The 10933-nt window shown below is 35.3% G+C and overlaps 1 protein-coding gene across 9 annotated transcripts in view; it reads right to left on the bottom strand.

Annotated features, from left to right (window-relative positions):
* Positions 1-10933, bottom strand: part of Mgat2 (alpha-1,6-mannosyl-glycoprotein 2-beta-N-acetylglucosaminyltransferase) — a 23379-nt gene extending 12446 nt beyond the window's left edge. For 7 of the 9 annotated variants that reach the window (XM_018508007.1, XM_018508013.1, XM_018508012.1 and 4 more), the window contains exon 1: positions 10629-10933. The gene's annotated coding sequence lies outside the window, so the exon portion shown is untranslated. Of the gene's footprint in view, positions 1-1047; positions 1573-10628 lie in introns of those variants that run through there. The other 2 variants (XM_018508009.1, XM_018508008.1) reach the window with 1 other exon arrangement.

The following is a 10933-nucleotide window of genomic DNA, read 5'->3' on the forward strand; positions in this document are numbered from 1 at the left end:
AATCACCCTTAAAGTCAAAATAACAAATATAAATGTAAAGTATTGTGTCAATTATTTAACATTACTAGTTCGTTAATAAATAACACAAGACGAATGAGTTACTTTAACTTAAAATTTAGAGTGGATCTCCTGGAACATGTAAAAAATGTTAAAATTAACATTTTCTTTTTTACTGTGTAGACATGTAATAAAATTGCTTCCCATTAGATATTTAGATATTTTTTCACACGTAACGTAATTTGATTAAAACGTTTTTTTATATTCTTCTAGAAAAAAAAATTCATAAAATATTTTTCTGTTTTATACAATCTCTGCATTCATTTTTAAAAATATACAATCTCTGTGATTCATTTTTAAAAATATGTTTATCTTTATTACCTTCCACTTATCTTATCATGTATTAGTACAAGGTAATCTTGCCAAAACGTTCTCTTATTTACTTTCTTTTCTAGACAATATTTTTACAAACATATTTGTAAAAAAATAAGAAAAACATTAAGTTTCTAATATGTACTATTTATGCTTGTATGTATAAACTTTCCAAATAATTAACTAATGCGAGATGAAAATAAATTCTGTGCATCACAGAACTGCGATATTAAGCAAAAAATTGTGTTTGCTAAACATTGAACGCGAATCAATTGAAATGGAAAGTAGATTGATTCAACCTTGTTTTGCATCTCCTTATAATAACTTGACCCAGACCGTGACTTTATTCGGATAACATTTTTTTTCACATAAAATAGATACTTATCTTATTATAAGTAATATAAATACATTCAAACATATTCATCAGATAGAAAAACAAGTAGAAAAAGAAAAAATTGTGTAAAGAAAAGAAATATAATAAAATTTTCACTTAAAAGAAAAATCCATCCAAATTTGCCAGACAATCCACAGATTAAAGAGACGGGAACGTTCTAAATAAATATACAAAGGAAGGAGTGCAAAGAGCGATTCTCTCTCAGATCGTTTTCCGTCGCTTTCTGCTAAACGCGGTTTAATTACGAGCGCATGATATACATAGTAACGAGACGGTAAACGTACCATTGCCGTGCTGATCGAGACGGCGCCGTGGCGACCGGAAATTTGGGTTCTTTCATTCGTAGGTGCGTGCCTCGCTCGAACGCTTTTGACGGACGGGTGCACCGTCTATTTCTGTGTTTCTCGGAGAAGATGCTATAGTTGTTATCGCGTCGCGCATGGCGTTGGTACTGTTGGTCGCCGGTGAATAATACATCGGATCGTCATGTGTACGCATATATTGGTGAGCCGTGTGCGCTCTCGTATATATAAGGTAGGAAGCAATAGGTAGATGTTCGATATAATGTGCCTCTACTACACAAAGCGTATGTGTGTGTTTGTACACGTGTATGTGTGTGTGTGTTATACTCCATGCGGTAATATTACCGCGGTGTCCCTGACTATCGATTCACTGGCATATCAGTAAATGTATGCACCGTCTCTTTTTTACAATCCGACTGCATTCTTATAATCGCCTTAATCATTTCCTCGATGAACATTACGCATACTGATCAGCAAACACGATTCGACTCGTTCTTTGAAATGTGATATTTATACACTGAGGAAAAAAAAAGGTTGTTAATTTGACCAAGTGCACTTAGTTCGTAACTTACTTGGTTACTTGGTCCAAGTAATTATATATTTAGGTTAAATATATATACGTGAGTCGTATCAACAAAATCTTGTAGTTTAAAACTTGTTATTTGTTTAAATTAACAAATATTTGCTTGACAGCTCGTGTTTAGTTAAATCAACTAAGTTTTTTATATCAGCAACTTTCTTTTTAGTGTACGAATTGAAAAAACTAGGCTCTGTAAATAGATAAGTTATGCAAAATATTCCGAACTATGTTGAATACTGCTGAATATGCGATACGAGATCATTTCCTTTATCGTTTCGCAAAATCATAAACACGCATCTCATAATTGCCACAATTATTCTCTTGCTCGATTTTACACGTTAAATCGCATTGAAAACTTGATAACTCTACACCGAAGAAATGATTGGTTGCTACAGCAATTTAACGGCATTTTTAATTGGCTGCAGCCGCGTTAGTCTATCGAAATTGTAGGTATATTGACATTGCGGATAGGCTAACGCAATCAAAAATTCGCTGCTGCAGCCAATTAATAAAAATGCTATGCCACATTTTATCATTTTACCATCTAAATTGCTGCGGCAGCCAATCTTTTCAGTGTACGATTTGGAGATGCTGAAAGTTTTTCGAGTAATTCTTGCGGTTCGTCGAACATTTTTAACTTTCACCTCTCGTGACTCCCATTAAAAGAATCTTTTCGCTAATCCCACTCGCGATCATGAAACTCCAAGAGAACTTGCGTAATATCATGTATCAGATTTAGCCAACGCTTATATAGATGTTTATATAGTGAGTGATTCACTCAAGTCACTCAAACGCAATGCTATAACCGGGATCTGTACATCCACGTTACTGAAACGTCTCTATATCTGCGCGAGACCTCAAGCAAACTCGAATCGCGTTCGACAATGATCAGAAATATACGATACGTTGTTTATATATACTTAGTAAAATTACCGTAACACTTAGCAAAATTATCGCTACAATACGAGTAAAATAAATTTTAACGAGACATATTGCACGCAAAATTAGAGCTTGCTCCACTTATTGTGTGCTAAAAAAAATATTAGATAAACATTGCCGAGTAAAACACTAACAAAAAATGTATTAATTTTAATAAATATTTAAGTAGTGCCAGGTAAATATGTACTTAAAAAAATGTAAATTAATTTATTAATTTATTTGGTACAAGAATCACTAATTTGATTTAATTATATTATTTTTACTTAGCAAATATTCATTTTTGTTAATAAATATATACGTACATTGTAACATTTATTCATTTATATATAATGAATGTAATAAATGTTATATATTTTGTTATATTCATGAGCACTATTCAAACAATAATTTATTAAAATCTAATACATTTTCTCTCAGTGTGTAATATCAAAAAAAAAATTCTTTTTTTTTTTAAACAGCTGGGGCACCAACATCTCAATATATAGCATCAATTCTACCTCACAGATGACGAAATTATTCACACGGTAGAATTATCATAAATTATCTCTTTTCTTCTCCCAATGTCTAAAGAAACCGTTCGCATCCTTAAAAAAATGCGGACAAGGATACACGTGTTCAACAATGCTGACACTTGTAATACGTGCATTAGACTGGTCGTCGAGCGTTTTATCGTCGTTTACCGCATCGGAGACATGCCATTGTGAAAAATCGTTACACGTTTCGGTACAAGATGCTGCCGATGTATCGTGCTGCGTATGCGCGCGCATATGTATAGGTATACCGGGTAAACGAGATTGCACTCTCACGATATTCACGTCGAAAATACATAATATCTGCTTTCAACGAAGACACTATGTTCTATCTAATGCATTTCTCAACTGCGGATTACACACACCTTGAGATTTTCCTCACCTCTCCGAAACGAAAAAATTGCAGAGTTGAGCCGAGCGATATCTCACCCGACGATCATCGCTCTTTTCTCTCGGATTATTTATCCCTGCTTAGGAGGAGGGCAAATATACCTGTGTATAAAAATCATTATCACACGCTACCGCCCACTCGTCACGCTAACCGAAAGTCTGGGCTTAATAGCATTCCTGACATTTGTTTCCTCGAGACACGGCTCGTTTATCGTGATTCACATGGGATTGTCGGATAACGATCAAAATTTAATTTTCTGAGTCATACATGACATTACATAACAGTTACATATATAACAATTATTTATAAAGTCATAATGTTTTATTGGTGTTACACATTCCTGAATAATTTTGGCTAAAAATATTTAGTTTACATAGTGATCTTGAAAATTATACAGTACTCAAAGATTGAAGTTAAATATCTTCAGGACATATTCTTTTCATTAGAAACGATCATTGTTAATCAAATGTTCCTAAGTTAAATAACGAGTTAAATCAATTATGATCAATATCAACTATAATTCATTCCTCAACAAAAAAGAAATCTATAAATAAGAATCTAAAAGATATCTTGAAGTTAAGTTAGAATTCCAAAGGAGTATTAGGTAATTCTCTCAAACAAGTAGTCGAAGTTAATCGACTGTAATCGAACTTAAGTGAAGTAAATCGAAATAATTGCAGTTAAAAAGTACTGAGTATAGAAAAACTTAATGGTAACAACTATATAGGTGACTATTACAAACTCAATATTGCGTAAAATTACTGCACATATAGAAATGAAAAAACTGTTATAATTTCAATAACTTATAAAGTAGTTTATTCAATATATATACATAATTTACATAATTATCATCTAAAGTTGCTACCACTATGTTTTTTTTCAAAGTACTGGAGCAGTTATGCAGTTATTCGGCATAGAAATCTCGTTAGAAACAACTGACCGGCAACGACAGCTTGTTACAAAACCCGTATCGTGTTTTTTTTTCATGACCAGCGCCTAGGTCGATACAAATAATTAGTTTCTCAGCTTCATCGTCGCATGAGACCGGAAACTGCGTACGATGCGGTTAACGGCAGGACGAGATTGCGGTATTAGCGATACCGGGCGAGAAAACGGATCGACAGACCGAAAAGAGAACAAAATATCCATCCGCTCCATTCCTGTTGTACCATACTTGCCAGCTTTTCTCATATTTTACGATTCTGGAAAAAGGCCGCGCCGTCAGTGCACTCCCGACGAGAACGTATGCAAATCAAAAAGTAGAAGGCCGGATACACTCCGACCATGAAAAACCTGGCACTGGCAGCAGAAAAAAGGAACAGTCCATGACGAATGAGACCTGTTCTAGAGCGCGCAATGCGCCGTAATTATGTGCGGTGATGTAACCGGAGTATCGTGACTTGTAGCATCGATTTCTATTGCGTATCGTTATGTACAATGAAAGAAATAATTGCCCAACATCGTAACTGAGTATGCATGCTCTTGGAATGTGGAGACGTTCTACTTCCTTGCGGAGGAAAACAATAGAATGGACAATGAAAATAAAAGATCTGTATAATATTAAAAATAATAAAAATAATTTAGATACTTAATAAAAAATTTTAAAGATATATATTAAATAATTTTTTCCTCGTACGACGTTGCAAATAAATAATTTTAAAGATATATATTAAATAATTTTTTCCTCGTACGACGTTGCAATTATGACATTTTTCCGATATTAAAATAGCAACGCGCGACGAAATAATAGCGTAGAGTATAATTTTTAGAATCTATTAATAAGAGAAGCGGTTTATTCATTGCAGTGTAGGATCAGGATGTTGGATAACGATGCGACACAATGCGGAGCTACGTATAAAGCATTTGCCAGCAGACACATTCTACGAACAGCGTAGAATTTCCTTATGGGAACTGAAATAATATTTTATCGAAATTTCACTGAATATCTTATTTCTCACAGTTTTTAAATTTCCAACAGTGAATATTTTTACAGCTATGCTTTTAATTACACACTTTATTCTCCGTATTTCAATAGATTTTAATAAAGAATAAACTGAAATATACTTATTCTTTATTTTATTTCTTCACTGTTTTTTCTAAAACTTAATTTCTTGAAGTTCCATTTTAACTCGATAATTTTTTGTTTTTAATCGCTTTTAACTCGATAATTTTTTGTTTTTATGCTGGGAAAAAGTATCTTAATTTTCACAATAATCACCTTATTTAGCAAGCTTATTATCGTATATCCCACATAAATACTACTTGTATTCGTGTATACTGTAAGGAGTTCCTAATTTAAATTCAGTGTTAGAAGAAGCGTTAATGAAGGCGGCTATCGTGAAGTGTTAATGAATGTTAACAATTCAATTCTCGTTCACATGCCGTTCATTAACGGTTTTGTTTTATTCTCTTGCGGTAAAGCTCTTAAGCGTCAAAATAAGAAACTTGCAAAGTATACGTGCACGACTCTATATCATTCTACATATTCAACAAGATAAATGATACATAATCGTTTAAATGTTAATATTTATTTGTCTGCTAGTATAGTGATGATCTTCCCCACGTTCGATTTTGCAACGCTAATAAAACGGTATTGATCGATCGCGTGCGAAGAATTGCGCAATAAATTCTAGTCTCATCGCTACTCCGTTTCTTCACCTATTTGCCATCAAATATAAATCTAAAAATATTAACAGGCGCGCACTCCGCTCGATCTCGTTGGACGCAAGTTTCTATTTGTTGACGAAGACTTCAATCTTGTTTCGCCAAATAGGAATTTCTTTCAACCGTGTTTACCGTAATATATACATATATATAGACTATCCTCTAACGGTGAAAAGAAATAGTTTAAAAAATATTTTAATGCAATTTTTCAGAATCATTGTTTATTAATTTGTCCTGAATCTTTCCTGAATATTCACTTGGAGTCTTTGACCGATTTAGAATTGCTTCGTTTAATTTAGCATCGATCGATGGCAAAATTCCAAAAACCGCAAATCGTTCCTATAGTTAATGATTATTTGTATTAAAAATTAATTTTCTTCTAGCTTTAATTGAGAATGTAACAACAATATTACACACCCTCGTAAAAAAAAAATTCTTTTCTATTTTCGTCCCAAGATATTTTAACGGTGAATCTAAGAAATTAAGTTTAAAAATTCATGTTCGATAAATCGATTTTCTAATGATAACTTGCTTTCTACGTTCAGGTGGAAACTAAAGCAAGACTATCTTTAAAAACCTTGAGTACTCTTTCTGTTCTTAACCTTTTTTAGAGTGAAAGGGTTTAGGGCAAAGGTTACTTTCAAGCAAGTTTAAGTTGTGTAAGTCAAGATAGATTTTGTCTTGAACCAGATTGTTCTTATAATTAAATTATTTGACTGTACCTATGTAAATAAATATGTAATAACAAATAAAAATTTCTTTTAAAATTAAATAAGTTTATATAAGTTTATATAATATAAAGATATTATTATTTATATATTCTTTTAAAGTTTAATATTGAAAAAACTGACGAGTAATATTTACTTAATCAAAATGAATAAATTATGCGAATTGAAACATTTTATACATGCATATGTATTAAGAAATTAACAAATATTTTTTTGCTGAATTATTCAGTTCACTTTCAGTAAATTTCAAACTTTCTGCATATCTTTTCTCAATTAAGCCCCAAAAGAGACGTAAAAAACCAGAGTTAAAATCAGACGATGCCAATGAAATTGATTCCAAATCGATATTCGTCGATTTGCGAATCTCAATGGTCAAAAATAATCTCGCATGAGAACGCGATCCTCCTATCGGAAATAAAAAGGGAAGACGGTACAATTTCAGTAAGTTCATTTTTTTCGAGAGAGCAACAGATACTCGAGAGACGATCACACGTCGGCTGTCACGTCTCGACTTTCACGGGTGCAGTTTCTCGCGTGTTCGTGCCACTGAAATCTGAACTCGACGAAACTATACCGCGGTTTCAATCTCTTCCCTTCTTCTTCTCCTCCCTCGTGTGTGTGTGTGTGTGTGTGTGTGTGTTACGAACCGTCCTTATCAGCGTTAGAGCAATATCGATCGTCCGCGCCGTACCGGAGCGTAACACCCGCGACGCTGCACACAATGCGGCGCGGATCGGCGGATGTCCTGAGATATCCGCTCGCGCGTCTCCTCGTGCGTGCATCACACGCGACAAGAGGTCTGTTTTCTGTGGCTGAACTACACTGAAAACAATTTCTGGTTGAAAATGGACGAATCAGAAATTTCTGGTTAAATTTATTAGAATTCTAGTTGAGATAACCGGAATTCTGGTTGATACTATACCCTTACGGAAAGAGGCACTGAAAATTTCGAAAAAACACTGAAAATTAAGTGTTAACACTCAACTTTGAGTGTTAACACCTAATTTTCAGGTGTTAATACTCAAAGTTGAGTGTTAACACTTAATTTTCAGTGTTTTTTCGAAATTTTCAGTGTCTCTTTCCATAAGGGTATTTCTGATAAAATCTACTAGAATTCTTATTTCTTTTTACCAGAATAATTATATTGATCAGAATTCTAGTTATCACAACTAGAATTTTAATAGACATAACCAGAAAATTCTGATTCGTCCATTTTCCACCAGAATTACTATTTAATCCAACCAGACCATTTTTCTCAGTGTAGTGTACACTTTTGGAACTTGAAGTGAGACAGGTATATGTTTGATATTTACTGAAAGTGAGAAAGAGAGCGCCAGTGCAATCTAGTGCAGGAACAGAAAACAGACCAAAGATGCACCTCGACACGGCAGATATACTTCCGCACACGCGTGCCATGCGGAGAGATCGACTTCTCCGTCTTCTACGATTGACCTACACGGCAGGTCAATCGAACAAGCCGACATATCGCTTGTCAAAACTACAGTCGGCGCATGTCGACCATCTCGTCGATACCAGTCGTATACGGCGCGATAAGCCGAGATGTGTCATGTGTGGACCGCAATTAACGCTAAATGGTATAACGATACGCGGTATTCCGTTTGCGCGACACGTGACGTGACAATCGCGTTCAATGCCATCAACGAACGAGAGTCACACGATCGCGTTCAAAGGTTCGCGTTTAGCTATTCTCCGTTTAGCAAACAGTTTGACTTTCGTCTCTCGAGATTCGGGCGTGACATATACGCTATACGGTTAAGCCTGTTCTTTGCCACTAGGCTGCACTCAATTTTCCTTCTTGTCTCCGCCAAACATCAAATATATTATCAATTTTATTTTGCAGCGAGGGTATAGCAGTTTAGCCACAAAGAGCAAACCTCTTGTCGCATTCGATGCCGTCATCGGCCGATATTATGACCCCGCAGCTAAGAACGCAATGTAATCGCGCATGATTCTCTTTTCAACCCAAGAAACACGTCAAGTCAAGAGAAAATCAAAATGATTTTATTTTGATGTTATGAAAGTTAAAATGATGACGTTTGGTTAGAAAATTTTACTGTTTATTGACAGTCAAAGATTAAAATAAAATCATTTAAATTTTTTATTGACTTTTGTGTATTTCTTGAGAAAAAAATCCAAGGAATATACAAAAATCAACAAAAAAATCAAAATGACTTTATTTTGAAGCTTAAAGTCAATAAATAATAGTTAAATTTTGTAATAAAAAATTATCATTTTGATTTTTTTTGACTCGGTGTATTCCTTAAGAAGTCAAAATAATGCCAATTTTACGTCATATTAACCAATTATCAAGCGATTTATGTCATCTTTTGTCGTGATTCAGTATGACATTATTTTGATTTTCTCATTCTCCTTTGGTTCACTCGTAATGCATAAACGTGATAATCTCAATCCTGCTATCAGCTGGGAGTCATAGTTAAAGACCGTATTTGCCTGTACTCACGTTTGTCGAATAAATCGCACAGTATGATTATTCGACACGCTTTTGTCCCTAATACAATTCGGTGTCATCGTTAGCTGAGGGTCGCACGAACTGTGTTTAGAATCCCGTAATTACATCCCGCATTTAGTGTTAAATACAATTAAATTGTTAAATACTGAGATTTATTTTTGCGACAGCACACGTATACATTAACACAACTGTTCTACTCAGCGTGATCGTCGGTCGAAGCTCGCACGGCACGATGACGTTTAAAGACTTTAGCGATTGTGTAATTCGGTCCTCTGAAACTTATTTGCGGCACGCAACATAAAAATCGTATATATAATAATAAAGAGTGTCACGTCCACGTGTTCGCATTTAGCGCAATTTCTCTGATTCTGAGATTTGTTTGCAACACGCAACGTATAAAAATTACCGCTATCGGTCGACGCTCGTACCGGCCGCATTTAGAAATCCATATTTGCCCTACTTTTTCAGCCTTAAATTTATATTCCAATACATTAATTCTGATATTTGAAACACACTCCAGTTCTAATTTTCTGTAATAAACCATCTAATCCCTTTTTTCCTTTCCTTTAAAGTCTTAATTTAAATGCTACGAGATGCAACAACAATTGTACGTTACACTTTTAAAAGGTGATCGAGGTATATTCAGAATACGAATACTACAAAAAGTACTCCAATACTTCAGTGATCGTCCATGCACTGAAAAAAATGTAGTCAATTTTAATAAATATTTAGTTGAATATACTGCTAACTAAATATAAAGATATATTTATTTGATACAAAAAATATTAATTTGATTTAACAATCTTCTTTTTTACTGAACAAATATTTACTTACTGTAAGTAAATGTTTGGTTGACAGTATTGGACTAAATATTTATTAAAATTGACTATATTTTATTCTCAGTGTAGGGATCGAGGAAAACCATTGCGAACCGGGACAACACGTCGCGACAAGAATACCTGGACGGAAGCAGAATGGCAAGAAGCCGAAAACCCAAGAAACACACAAAAGTAAAAAGAAAAGAAGCTTTATTTTGATTCTTAACGTTAATAAAGAATCAAATTTTGTAACGAAAAATCATCCTTTGACTTCCATGGCGTCGAAATAAAGTCATTTAGACTTCCTACTCTTGACTTGGCGTGTTCCTCGAGGAGCAACGTGTATGGATCGTCGGCGAATCGATCGGTAGGACACGGCCAACATTAGGAAGGATCCGGAGGGATCCCAATTGTGCACTCACATGTCGTATGATGAGAGCCACTCCGGGCGCAGTTTCCGGGGAGACTCCGTTCCGGAGGTGGCGGGTCGGTGGCGGCGGCGGCGGCGGCGGCGGCGGCGACAGGTGCCGATGACAAAGGACGTCGTCGTCGTCGTTTCGGCCACATGCACGCACCGCGCACGCACTCGCGGAGCGTGGTGTCGGAGCGACTGACTGAATGCCGCTCAATGCGAAGGTAGAGGAGTCCGCGCGCGTGTCGCGCGTTCCGCTCGGCCGTCACTCGTGTCACGCGGCGAGCGAGCCACAACCGCGCGCGTGTGAATCCC

This window comes from Trachymyrmex cornetzi, unplaced genomic scaffold (genome assembly GCF_001594075.2).
Source record: "Trachymyrmex cornetzi isolate Tcor2-1 unplaced genomic scaffold, Tcor1.1 scaffold248, whole genome shotgun sequence".
NCBI classification, from domain to species: Eukaryota; Metazoa; Arthropoda; class Insecta; order Hymenoptera; family Formicidae; genus Trachymyrmex; species Trachymyrmex cornetzi.